This window comes from Oratosquilla oratoria, chromosome 3 (genome assembly GCF_046742065.1).
Source record: "Oratosquilla oratoria isolate Oo_2021 chromosome 3, ASM4674206v1, whole genome shotgun sequence".
Classification (NCBI taxonomy): domain Eukaryota; kingdom Metazoa; phylum Arthropoda; class Malacostraca; order Stomatopoda; family Squillidae; genus Oratosquilla; species Oratosquilla oratoria.
In genome coordinates, this window is record NC_134779.1 from 26,196,018 (window position 1) to 26,211,414 (window position 15,397).

Sequence of the window (15,397 nt, forward strand, 5' to 3'; positions counted from 1 at the left end):
GAGAGTAAAATCAAATCAATCATAATAAACATGAGAAAGATGTTGATGTAAAAATTTAACTATTAGGGAAAGAAAACTAGGGAAAATTCCGTATGAAAATGTGAAGAAAAGTAAAATGCTAAATAAGTTCTAAGGAAAATCTGGGGAAGTTATATAGGTTTTGAATAAATTCTAGGCAAAATCTAGGGATTTAAAGGAAATTTAAAGAATATAATAACGAGACTGTATGCGTCATGGAAGCCTGGCATACTTTCAGAAGTCAAACGTGATTCTATTTTTATTTTTTTTCGAAATTCGGCTCTGAGCATAAGAAAATTATCATCATCACGACCTAGATATGGATCAAAAGGTCTCCTGTCGGCATGCTCCGCCTTTGTAATCCTTTGTAATTCTAGGGAAAATCTAGGGATTTAAGGGAAATCTAAAGAATATAATAACGAGACTATATGCGTCATGGAAGCTTGGAATACTTTCAGAAGTCAAACGTGATTTTTTTTTTTTTTTTAATAGTCGAAATTCGTCTCTTAGCATAAAACAATTGTCATCATCATCTAATTCTAGGGAAAATCTAGGGATTTAAGGGAAATCTAAAGAATATAATAACGAGACTATATGCGTCATGGAAGCTTGGAATACTTTCAGAAGTCAAACGTGATTTTTTTTTCTTTTATTTATTTATTTATTTATTTATTTATTTATTTATTTTTTGTCGAAATTCGTCTCTGAGCATAAGAAAATTGTCATCATCATCTAATTTAGTGGAAAGTCGTACGTGCGTTTGCCTAAAACAATCCATTCATAACCAAAATGGGGCTTTAGATATGAATAAAATCACCTGACGGCATCAGAAATAAAAGAGAAGATCAATGGAAACGAACGAAAGAAGAGAAATTGTGGAAATTGAAAGACTCTCCGAAGAGAGGAAGGAAGAGAAGAGAGGAAAAAAAGAGCACAGCTGAAGAAGAGATATTTTTTCTTTAAACGGAAGGCGGAAGAAACCACAGAATACTTCAAAACAAACTTTCAAAACACATTAATTCTTGTTTTAACATAACCCCATCAGTTGCCGATGAAGCTAGAAATTATTCAAGAAATACCTTCCTTCACACGAGCGATGAATTTTGGAAATTTCGAATACTTTCAGATACAAACAGACAGTCTTTGATTATCGACGATCCTTGTAACAAGATATGTATCAAATAGATATGAATTGGTCGACCCACGCATGAAAGTGATTCAGAACATCCCAGAAAATGAACAATAAAAGGAAATTGTAAAACATTTGTATTTGCGAGTTACCATGTCCAAGAACTATAAATTGCAAATGGTGAATATAAGTTACGTAATAAAAAATGTATGAAGAAATTGAAGTTAATAAACAAGACGCGTCAGAGAAGAATGGCTGAATATTGAAAGAGTGAGATATAAGAACATAAGAATGAAGGAGACAGCAAGAGGCTATAAGGCCTACACTAGGCAGTTTCAATAGAGTCAGTCAAATTTCCAACCAAGTTGACACTGTTAATGGATTTCCTCTCAGTAGCAACATCTCCCAATCCTTCCACCACCACAGGTGGATCAGAGAAAGTGGTATGCATATAAGTGGAAGATTATAGGTTCAAAGGGACTGCATATTGGAGGAGGAGCAGAGGTAATGCAAAATAATCTCATCATTTATTTACAAGTAGATATTTTACTCTCTGGCAATGGGCATGAGACACGGGTAACCCTTCATCCAAGAGGAGCTAACCCAAAGGGAAGGCAAGAATGGTGGATTGGAAAAAACAGAGAAGAAAATGAAATGAAACGAGAGGTAGAAGGTGAAGAAAAAAGAAGATATAGATGATGATGAGGAGGAGGAGGAGAAGGAGGAGGTGGAGAAAAAGGAAGACGCAGATAATGATGATGATGATGATGATGGTGATCAGGAGGAGGAGAAGAAGGAGGAGAACGAGAAGGTGAAGAAAAAGGAAGATTGATGATGATGATGATGATGATGATGATGATGATGATGATGATGATGATGATGATGATGATGATGATGATGATGATGATGATGATATTGATGATGATGATGATGATGATGATGATGATGATGATGATGATGATGATGATGATGATGATGATGATGATGATGATGATGATGATGATATTGATGATGATATTGATGATGATATTGATGATGATGATATTGATGATGATATTGATGATGATGATATTGATGATGATGATATTGATGATGATGATATTGATGATGATGATGATGATGATGATGAAGATATGAAGATGAAGATGAAGATGAAGAAAAGGAGAGGAATAAGTATGAGATACAAAAATAAACAAATTAATGACTAAATAGACAAAAAGAAGAATGAAAGAGAAAAAGGAAAGAAGGATAAGGCCGAGAAACTCAAGACAAAGTTAAACATGAAACTGAAGTTAAAGTTGAAGTATAAATCGAAGTTGAAACTGAAACTGAGACTAAGGCAATAATAAGAAACGGTGATAAATATGGCATGAATATGGAGATAGACTACGTCAAAGATAATGACAGAGATGAAAAAGATAATTGTGAAAAAATAAAGATAATTACCGTCACTACAAAAATTGATATGGAGACGTAAATAAAACAGGAGTGTGAAACGAAGTGAGATGAAACAGAAGACGAAGCAAAATAAACAAAACGGAGAAAGATAAAACGAAACGAAGAAAATAGACAAAATTGAAACAGATACAAACAAACCAGTGGAAAATGGAAGAGAAAATGAAACAAATGTGGCAGAAACAGAGGAAGATAAAACAGATGAATATAAATAAGATGCAGATTCAACAAAGAGGGGCGAGAGGAGAGAGAGAGAGGGAGAGGGAGAGTGAGAGAGAGAGAGAATAAGAGATGAGGGAGAGATGAGGGAGAGATGAGGGAGATGAGAAATGAGAGAGATGGGAGAGATGAGAGGGATGAGAGAGATGAGAGAGATGAGAGATATGAGAGATATGAGAGAGATGAGAGAGATGAGAGAGATGAGAGAGATGAGAGAGATGAGAGAGATGAGAGAGATGAGAGAGATGAGGGAGATGAGAGATATGAGAGAGATGAGAGAGATGAGAGAGATGAGAGAGACGAGAGAGACGAGAGAGAGGAGAGAGACGAGAGAGAAGAGAGAGACGAGAGAGACGAGAGAGACGAGAGAGACGAAAGAGACGAGAGAGACGAGAGAGACGAGAGAGACGAGAGAGACGAGAGAGACGAGAGAGACGAGAGAGACGAGAGAGACGAGAGAGACGAGAGAGACGAGAGAGACGAGAGAGACGAGAGAGACGAGAGAGAAGAGAGAGACGAGAGAGACGAGAGAGACGAGAGAGACGAAAGAGACGAGAGAGACGAGAGAGACGAGAGAGACGAGAGAGAGACGAGAGAGAGACGAGAGAGAGACGAGAGAGAGACGAGAGAGAGACGAGAGAGAGACGAGAGAGAGACGAGAGAGGGACGAGAGAGGGACGAGAGAGGGACGAGAGAGGGACGAGAGAGGGACGAGAGAGGGACGAGAGAGGGACGAGAGAGGGACGAGAGAGGGACGAGAGAGAGACGAGAGAGAGACGAGAGAGAGACGTGAGAGAGACGTGAGAGAGGCGAAAGAGACGAGGTAGAGGATGATGAAAGGAGTAGGATACGGAGGAAGATGAAGACGGTAATGGCGTTGAATTCGGAGGGAGAAAGTTTGAAGTGAATGGAGGAGATGGAGGGAGAGTGTTGGAGTTTGTTGGAGAATAAGTTAGCGAATGACGAGGACTGCCCTGAAGTGTTGGTGAATCACATAATTTTCATAAATTTAGTTCAGGTTGACTTCACGCGAATATATTATATAATAAAAAATATTTCTTAGTATTATAGTTGGTTAAACCAAATGATTTTGTTAAGTATAACGTAAGTATAAACATTCATATGGTTAATCTATTTTATTTTAAGTGTCTTGCTATATATATATATATATATATATATATATATATATATATATATATGTATATGTATATATACATATCGTGAAAAATATAATTGGAGCAAAAAAAGACTGGAGACAGGGAATCTATATATTTCGATTGCAAACTGTAATCCTCTTCAGTATTCTACACACACACACACACACACACACACACACACACACACACACACACACACACACACACACACACACACACACACACACACACACATACACACAATCATACACACACACATACACACAATCACACACACACACACACACACACACACACACACACACACACACACACACACACACACACACACACACACACACATACACACAACAAACGCCTTGTATCAGTCAGAATATGACTCGACAAAAGATGTCTTCTCATTGAAGAATCAAAAGGAAAGGAACATCGTTATTACAACGGAAGAAGAAACACAGAAAATTGTGTGACTTTGCAGAAATGGGAGAAAGCGGAGGAATTAAAGAGAAAATAAAACACAAAGAAGACGTATGTGCAAGGAGGAAATGAAGGGGAAAAAGAGAAAAGAGAAGATAAAAGAGGCATATAAAGAGAAGATAAAAGAGTCATATAAGCGCCAACAGCTTTAAACAAATGAAAGAAATTGTGGTTGAATAGAGGACGAGCGGGAAACTATTACGAGAATTTATGAAAGGCAAATTGAGTTTAGGAAAGAAAAAGATAGAAAAATAATAATAATAATAATAATAATAAAAAATGGGAACCTGTGAAATAGGACCAAAGAGAATTGAGAGTTAAATATGGAATTAGTGAAATCAAAAATAGGAGGAAATAGTACAGATTAGTACAGAATATTTTTAGGCTATAAATTTTGTAGATTTTTCAGAGGATATATACCTTCCGAAAAAGAATTAATCAAAATTAAATGAATGTAAAAATAAATCAATTGTGATTAGATATAGACATACATATTTGAATAACTATGAAAAATTAAAAAACTATAAGTGTATTGATAGATGAATACATCAACCAATAATAAGACAATCAAGTAAGATATATTATGTAAAGTGTAAAGTAGGGAACAATATACAAATAATTACATAAATAAATAGAAAATAATAAATGGGAAAATTGGTAAATATATGAGAGGAAGAACAAGAAAGAAAAATAGATGGACAAGTAACAAAAGAATAAAGGAACTAATAATTGAATATACGTTGGAATAAGGAAATAGATCAATAGACCAATAGATCAGCAAAATAGTGAACATACAAGTACAGCAGTAAGTAAATAGATAATCAAGTTAATAGACAAATAAATAGATAATTAATGTATAATAAATATAAGTTAAATAATTAATAAATACAAGAAACATCTATGAATCTACAACGCATATGATAATGACACATCTCATACATGAAGGAACATAAATATATATAAGAAAAAAGAAAACAAAACTTAAAAGAAGATACAGATAATTTAACAAAGGGAGGGAGGCAGTGAATAGAGGCATGATGGTGGAATAGGGGAGGTGGAGGGGGAAAGAGGGGGAAAGGGGGAGTGAGAGGAGACGGTAGCTGTGAACCTACCCCCCATCCCCCTATAATGTAACCAGGAGCAGCTGATGTGATGGTGGTAGCCTATCCAAGCGGAGTGACTCGGAACTAATCTTCCTACACAGGGGACGAGTTCTGTAAGTGACCGACCGCAACTGAACGCTTCCATGCATAATCTGTGTGTGTATATGTGTATGTATGTGTGTATGTATGCGTGTGTGTATGTACGTGTGTATGTATGTATGCGTGTATGAATGCATATGTGAATGTATGTATGCGTGTATGTATGTATGTGTATGTATATGTGTGTGTGTGTATGTGTGTGTATGTGTGTGTATGTGTGTATATGTGTGTATGTGTGTGTATATGCGTGCATGTGTGTGTGTGTGTGTGTGTGTGTGTGTGTGTGTGTGTGTGTGTGTGTGTGTGTGTGTGTGTGTGTGTGTGTGTGTGTGTGTCTGTGTCTGTGTCTGTGTCTGTGTGTGTGTGTGTGTGTGTGTGTATGTGTGTGTGCATAGAATATTGCACTCCGATTACCTATCTCAAATCGCCAGCCAATAGCGTGGCCAGAAACTTTAATCCTGGAGATGCTGGCACTCAACGCTACTTTCATATTGTTGACATGCAAATTTAGTATTCGTTAATATACTGTACGTTTTTCTCCTACTCATTTTTAATTAATAGATGTATTTAGAAACCTAATGAGGATTCAAGTACTAGCGCTGAGATGCTTACAATTCGCGGATAAGCGGGAAAATCGCGAATTGACATTACTTAGGTTCCAAGAGAAAAATTGCGGTTGTGCAGGAATTCACAGTACACACTCAGATTCACACACACACACACACGCACACACACACACACACACACACACACACACACACACACACACACACACACACACACACACACACACACACACACACACACACACACACAATATATATATATATATATATAAATATATATACATATATATATATATATATATATATATATATATATATATATATATATATATATATATATATATATATATATGCTGGTACATTGTGACAAGTTCATGAAGGTGGAAAAAGAAGTCACGGGTCTAGTTCCGAATTTCTGAGTTCATTCCTTACCGGTTTCACTCTATGCTTCTTCTATATTGTGTGTGTGTGTGTGTGTGTGTGTGTGTGTGTGTGTGTGTGTGTGTGTGTGTGTGTGTGTGTGTGTGTGTGTGTGTGTGTGTGTGTGTTTGTTTGTGTGTGTGTGTGTGTTTGTGTGTGTGTGTGTGTGTGTTTGTGTGTGTGTGTGTGTGTTTATTCACCTTGGTCTTTGGATCACGTGCTGGACTCGTGATCGACTGCCATTTCCCTTCCGGAAGAGAGCTCAGAGCTCGTATGACCAATCTATGGGTAATGCTGTGACCTTACACGCACACCCAACTCCCCGCCCACGAGAGTTGGAATAACGACTCGAAGCGCAGTGACACTGTGTGATACTGTGTGTGTGTGTGTGTGTGTGTGTGTGTGTGTGTGTGTGTGTGTGTGTGTGTGTGTGTGTGTGTGTGTGTGTGTGTGTGTGTGTGTGTGTGTGTGTGTGTGTGTGTGTGTGTGTGTGTGTGTGTTTATTCACCTTGGTCTTTGGATCACGTGCTGGACTCGTGATCGACTGCCATTTCCCTTCCGGAAGAGAGCTCAGAGCTCGTATGACCAATCTATGGGTAATGCTGTGACCTTACACGCACACACACACCCAACTCCCCGCCCACGAGAGTTGGAATAACGACTCGAAGCGCAGTGACACTGTGTGATACTGTGTGTGTGTGTGTGTGTGTGTGTGTGTGTGTGTGTGTGTGTGTGTGTGTGTGTGTGTGTGTGTTTGTTTGTGTGTGTGTGTGTGTGTTTGTGTGTGTGTGTGTGTGTTTGTGTGTGTGTGTGTGTGTGTTTATTCACCTTGGTCTTTGGATCACGTGCTGGACTCGTGATCGACTGCCATTTCCCTTCCGGAAGAGAGCTCAGAGCTCGTATGACCTATCTATGGGTACTGCTTTGACCTTACACGCGCACACACACACCCAACTCCCCGCCCACGAGAGTTGGAGTAACGACTCGAAGCGCAGCGACACTGTGTGATACTGTGTGTGTGTGTGTGTGTGTGTGTGTGTGTGTGTGTGTGTGTATTCACTTGGTCTTTGGATCACGTGTTGGACTCGTGATCGACAGCTATTTCACTCCTGGAAGAGAGCTCAGAGCTCGTAGTTCCGATCTATGGGTAATGCTATGACCTTGCACACACACACACCCCCAACTCCCCGCCCACGAGAGTTGGAGTAACACCCCTCAGCGCTGCGATACTGATATTATTTCAGCCCCGGGCGAGGGTCGAACCCGGACCTCCGTAGTGGCAGGCCAGAGCTCTAACCACAGCGCCATGTGTGTGTGTGTGTGTGTGTGTCTACTCGCAAAAATGAATTTATTTACTTATTCATAATTCATCCTCCTCTTAGTCTGTTGGTGATATCTTCATACCTGTGAAGAAGAGATAGGATGTTAAAGCCTTTGGATTGAGGGGAGCTGCCGAGGGGCGCTTGAGGGGAAAATGGGAATCAAATTTGCCCAAATGACGTGGATTAGGAACAAATGATTGCTCGAGGGGAGTTAGACAACAAGGGGAAGTCGCGAGGGAGTGCGGATGAGGGGAGAGGAACGAGGGAAAAGTTATTCGGACGCAAGAAATTTGGTTCATGGGAATTGTACAAAAATGTGGAAAAATATGTATTTTTTTAAAATGTATTCGTACGTATTTAGACACACTTATGTATATTTGTATGTTAAATGTTGTATATAGATTCATATGCATACATATACGCACCCGCACATACTCAGACACGCAAGCAAAACACACACACACGCGCGCACACACACACACACACACACACACACACACACACACACACACACACACACACACACACACACACACACACACACACACACACACACTCACACCCTCACACACATATACGTAGATGCTTGAACATATGTGTTTGTATATGCACAGGATTATACATACGGTCGGATATCTATTTGTCCACGTCGCTGTACTTCTTTTATATAGATGTTGCATGACAAGCTAATACCCTAATAGCTACGCATTCACAAACACGCATATTCATGGCTAATGGGCTGACCGTTCTTCTTCATTGTCTCCAACTTCAAAGAATTGTAAACTGATGCTAATTTGACTCCATCGGATGTTTGTCCTAGCAGACAAGATGAAAGCTTAATGAGCATGCCCCGCTTAATTAAAACGAGAAAGAACATCAGTTTCTTTTCTTGTGTTCTCTCTGCTTCTGTTACGGAATATATTCTATTTCTTTTTCTTCTGGATTTTTTCTTTAGTAGGTCAAGGGCGTTCCCAGTATTTTTTTTTCTGAGAAAATATACTTTTGTTTTCACTTGTAAGTACAACAGGAGCTACGGAAGTGTTATATTTTTGGATTATAAATTTACGACCAGAATGGTTCATGTATAACCTAAAAGTCTTGTTCCTAAATTTTTTACTTTTTTTTTCTCTAGACGTCAACCATAGTTTGATTTTGCTTGTTTAACATTACAAACTCACCTTTTCAAAAAATAAAACTATAATTGTGTTTCTTAAAGCGGACTTTTTGAATTAGGGAATTTAATACGGTCTGCCTTTATTATGAGAAGTAGGACTCGAACATGCATGCAGCCTAGTAGGATTTCCGTCCCAAATTTGAACGCACTAACGGTGATATTCTTAAAAAAAAAAAAAAAAAAAAAAAAAAAAAAAAAAAAAATCCCTTGTATAAATCTTACATAAACAATTAGAATGGAAAGATTTATATAAGGAAAGTCTTTTTTTAAGAATACCACCAAAAGAATCTTACGGTGATATTCTTAAAGAAAAAACTTTACTTGAATAAATCTTTCCCTTCCAAGGATTTATGTAAGATTTACATAAGGAAAGATTTTTTTTTCTTTTTTTAAGAATACCACCTTAAACCACTTGGCCAGTGACAAGCTAGACTTCAGGTATTCTGATGACGTAATCAGGACTCGCATTCACTTAGTTATGGGTTCGAGCCACTCATTCCTCTCTCCTAAGTCTCTGTTTACACTAGTAGTTTATATTTTTTCGAAATCCTCAGATATATCGAAAAAAGACATTGGTCAAGTTGCTAGTTTATAAGTTATGCGAAAATTAACAAGGGTGATGCAAACAAGGTCATCATATTAAAACAACAGGGCAGGACTCGCAGTAATGGATAGTAACTGGACAAATTTAGATTTAAAAAGGAAATAGGCAAGAATTGGTTTACTGATAGGGTGGTCGACGGATGGAATAAACTTAGTAACCATGTAGTAAGCGCTGAAACTATCAGTTGTTTTAAAAAATGATTAGACAACTTTACGGATGGGGATGACAGGTGGTGATGGATACGGAGCTGCCTAGTGTAGGCCTTATGGTCTCTTGCAGTCTCCTTCATTCTTATGCTCTTATGTTCTAAAGCCTTGTTGGTTAAGTCTTCTTACAAATTTAATAGATTCACCGTTTTCCTATCTCTTTTGAATTTTTTTTTACATCTATTTGCCTATCTGTCAGTTTATTTGTTTGCCATTGACGCGTATTGTATGTTTAATTTTCTCTTTTATTTTTGTCTGTCTGATTGCCTGTTTCTCTGTTAGCCTCTATCTGTCTAATAAATTACCTGTCTCTCTGTCTACCAAAGTTGCTGCCAAAGTCTCTCTGCCAATAGAAGTCTGTTTGTCTATCTGTCTGACTGCCAATCCCTCTACTTGTCTGTGCCTGTCATTCTTTCTCTGTATACATGTCAGTCTGTCTGTCTGACTATCTGTCTGACTATCTGTCTGTCTCTCTGTCTCTTTATGTCTGTCTGTCTGTCTGTCTGTCTGTCTGTCTGTCTGTCTGTCTGTCTGTCTGTCTGTCTGTCTGTCTGTCTGTCTGCATCTCTGCCTATCTGTCTGTCTATCTCTCAGTCTGAAAGTCATTCTATTTGCTTGCGTCCCTCCATATTCAGTTTAAGATTCTTTTGTCCGCGGGTCTCTATAACAATGTACTTATCTACCTTTACACCTTATCCTCTCTATCCTCTCCTCCCTCCAGCTTATACTAATACAAATTTAAGATAAAAAAAAGACTGAAAAATCAGCGATTAGTTTTGATAAAACTACTTTTATCAATTACTACTCCTTTACCCGTTCAACCTTTATAACATAAAAATGTTATATAATTGGTGTTTACTTTCCTGTTTCAAAGGAATAAAACATTGAAAGATTCAATAAAAATATTTCTGGAATTCTATTCATTCATAGCAAGGTCATACAAAGGTATTTCTTTTAGTCTGTGTGAAACTGTGCATGCGCGGTTACAAGCGTGTGTGTGTGTGTGTGTGTGTGTGTGTGTGTGTGTGTGTGTGTGTGTGCGTGTGTGTGTGTGTGTGTGTGTGTGTGTGTGTGTGTGTGTGTGTGCGCGATATATATATATATATATATATATATATATATATATATATATATATATTGAAGTATGGAAGACAAATGAGTGGAAGGGTGGTGAGTTAAACACAAAGAACAGTTGGAGTTTTATTTGAGAACGGAGGGAGAAGTGACATGGTCGGAGTCACATAAAAAAAAAAAAGGTAGAGGACGGGTGAGAGTATAGAGGGAGGGGAACACGGCAAGGATGGATTATATAAGCTGTTAATTTTCTGAAACTGTATGTACTTTGAGAATGTCCTGGTAAGGACGAAACGTCAGTGAATAAAACTCCAACTGTTCTTTGTGTTTAACTCACCACCCTTCCACTCATATATATATATATATATATATATATATATATGTATATATACATATATATACATATGCATTATATATATACATATGTATATATATATATATTTATATATGTATATATATGTATATATATATATATATATATATATATATATATATTTCGAATGCGAATATATTTTACTATACAATGCTCCGCTCCCTTTCCCTTCCTCACCACTTTCCACTCCTCACCACCACCACCACGAACACCAACCACACTACCACAACCACATACCACCACTGTCCCAACCTATAACCATTCACCACTCATCCCCACCACTTATCACCATCACTTATCACCATCACCATCACTTCTGCCACCACTGATTTCACCATTGATTTCATCAACTTCCCACTATCCCTGAACCACAAGAAGAGTATTTCCTTATATTAAACAAGATAATCTTGTCGTAGCCAATATGAAATATATAAGTCATATCTACCCCCAAAGTAATAAATCGACGTAGAACTTAACCATGAAGTAAAAAAAAAAAAAAAAAAAAAAAAAAAAAAAAAAAAAAAAAAAAAAAAAAAAAAAAAAAAAAAAAAAAAAAAAAAAAAAACTCTAACTTCGGTTGTCTAGTGGCAATTAGAACAGATGTATGATCTTAGAACCAAACCCGCTCTCGTTAGACTCTAGAAACTTGAAATAGGGACATACCAAAAAAAGATAGTCATATCTGTTAGTTACATTACCAGTAACTCGTTACCGCCTACGAGGTATAGATTAATTGTTAAAACACTGAGGACCAAGAGGAACCTGAAAAGGTCGAGAAATCCTTGATAATGAAATGTAAACTTGGACAGAGAAAGAAAGAAAACGGGCTGCTGGGTGGGTGCGCGTGTGGGAAGGTGTGAGTGGGGATGATGATGATGATGATGATGGTGGTAGTGGTGGTGGTGGTAGTGGTGGTGGTGGTAGTGGTGGTGGTAGTGGTAGTATTAATGTTGGTGACAATGGTAATGACAGAAGACATGATTATAGTGCTGGTGACGATGGTGATGATGATGGTGATAGTGATAGTAATGATGGTATTCTCATTCAACAAACTATATTGTTTTCATTTTGAAAGAAATCAAATAATATTTTTCGACTGATATTCCTCAGTTTCCGATACTATTCTTTTACAGATGTTATAAACGTCCCGAGAAGACAAAACTATATAATTGTCGCCCACTCAAGTGTGTGTGTGAGTGAGTGTGTGTTTGTGTGTGTATATGTGTGTGTGTGTGTGTGTGTGTGTGTGTGTGTGTGTGTGTGTGTGTGTGTGCGTATATGCGTGTGTATGTGTATGTGTGTGTATTTGTATGTGTATGTGTATGTATGTATATATGTATGTATGTGCGTGTATGTGTGTGTGTGTGTGTGTGTGTGTGTGTGTGTGTGTGTGTGTGTGTGTGTGTGTGTGTGTGTATGCGCGCGCGTGCGTGTGTGTGTGTGTAATAAGAAATGGTTAGACAACTTTATGGATTGGGATGACAGGTGTAATGGACATGGAACTGCCTAATGTAGGTCTTATGATCTCTGGCAGTCTTCTTCATTCTTATGTTCTTGTATTTGTGTGTGTGTGTGTGTGTGTGTGTGTGTGTGTGTGTGTGTGTGTGTGTGTGTGTGTGTGTGTGTGTGTGTGTGTGTGTGTGTGTGTGTGTGTTTGTGTGTGTGCGTGCGTGCGTAGAGACTTTTATACATATATACAAATACATATACAAACCAATGCGTCACAGCTGCACGATAACTATGTATCTTTGCTTATACTTACATAAAGCCGCGTCCACACTTGTTGCATTTCCACGTATCGTATCATCTTTGGGTACCACGTAGTAATACGATAGGGTGCAACAGGGTATTGTACCCACTTGTTACGTATCCGCCTACTGTATACGGATACGTAACAAGTGGGTACAATACCCTGTTGCACCGTATCGTATCACTAGGTCATCATTATCATCATATCTTGTCGCACCAGAATCGTGTCCATATAAGGGCAGTTTCATTTGCTTCCCTAAGGTCTTGGTCGGAGCAATGGGGACTCAATGGACATTCCCGGAGGACGTGGACCATCGTCTGCACTTCGCCACAGGGACATTGGGGGTTATTGGAGTATCCCCACTTCTGTTGATTTTCTCTCGTTTTGCCCACCTTGGCTTTTCCTCTGTTTAAGGTAACCCAGTCCTTCCTGGTTAGGTTTGCTCCTGGGGGCAAGGTCTCGTTTGGGCATGGTACGCAAAGATGATACGATACGTAGAAATGCAACAAGTGTTAACCCGACTAGACGTTTCATGTTAAACACTCAAGAGCACGGACTTCCAAACGCATCTTATTTTTCGTTGAAACTTTTTTTTTTTTTCATTCATAACACGAGTCGTTTAGAATTACTTTTATTCGTTTTTTATGGAGAAGTCAGATATATCAAACTAACAGGAGTGTGTATATAATTTTTTAGATCTTAAGATTGTCCAAAATTGAGTTAATTTCTTTTACAAACGAATGTAATAGAGAAGGTTCTCCATAATTGTTTAACTTTATTTGATTTAAACTATTTTATTCTTATTAAAAAAATTCTGTATTGATCCTATCTCTCCCTATCCCCATAAAAAAAAATCTTATCTATAATAAAACAAAATATACCAGAAAGCACTTATCGGAGGCTACAACCACCACCATTGCCCTACATGCACGGACATCCTGAGCAAGTGGCATTCACCTTTGAGACTCGAGCCTGCGTTTCCATGGTTACAAAGTGAGATCCATGTTCAATACCCTATGACGTGAAGAGTTTCTCACTCTCTCACGCAGTAAATCTTACGATAAATATTTCTATTTACATATACCTCGATCAAATCGTGTGTTTATAAACTCTTTTTGAGGAAGTTTAATCCAATTCTGATTCGAAACATAGAGCCGTGCAATCTTGCAGATTCCTGGTTTCCATGAACATCATTGCTTTCAATAAATCAACATAATTTCTTCTCCAATCCTTTATGTGTTCTTTCTCAGTCTATTTTTTGGTACTATCAGACTATTTCAATCACGGCTTGAAGCTCCACTAGTACAGTTTACGTTAGTGGTCCTAGTTAGATTCCTGCCTAGGTCTAAAATAATTTCAGTATCGCTGCACTGCAAACCGGTACTCAAGCTCTCGTGGGCAAGGAGTCGAAAATGTGTGTTTGTGTGTGTGTGTGTGTGTGTGTGTGTGTGTGTGTGTGTGTGTGTGTGTGTGTGTGTGTGTGTGTGTGTGTGTGTGTGTGTGTGTGTGTGTGTGTGTGTGTGTGTGTGTGTGTGTGTGTGTGTGTGTGTAAGGTCACAGCCTCACCTATAGATCAGGCAACATATCAGCTCTCAGCTCTCATCCGGGAATGTAAGAACTGTCAATTACGAGTCCAACACGTGATCCAAGAACATTATTAATCATTTTATTGTTACCCTTGTAAGCGAAGGTCCATGTTTAACTCACTTCACCCTTCTATACCAGGTTGCACCTTTCCTTTTTATTCTGGGTACCGCCTGACTATCTTATTCATATAAAAATAAACACCAAGTGAGAACAGAACCTTTATTTGTACACCTAAGTCTCGTAATCTAGCACTCACCAACCGCAATTAGTGCGGACGTTGGGCTCATGACATAAACCTAGTTCAACAATTGGTGTTTTAAGTCACGAGCTAATTCCCGAAGTGGGTGCATGTTCTGGGTCAAAACGTCAGCACAAGTGGCGGTTGGTGAGTGTTGGATTAAGTGATATACTTTCCTTGTGTGACATTTCACTTGTTACAGCGTTATCAAGAACACAATCATGATACACATAACCAAATTCCATTCCCCCTGGATCTTCGTACTTAATCTTAGTTATGTATATCACGACTGTATCCTTGATAAAACACTGACAACGTATTAATAAAGGCTCCAATCTTTCATTGTTTATTTTGATAGATTTGTCGGCAAGGGCCAATTTCATATTTTTCTCATCCCCATGGAAACTACCCCCATCTCTTTGATAGAGG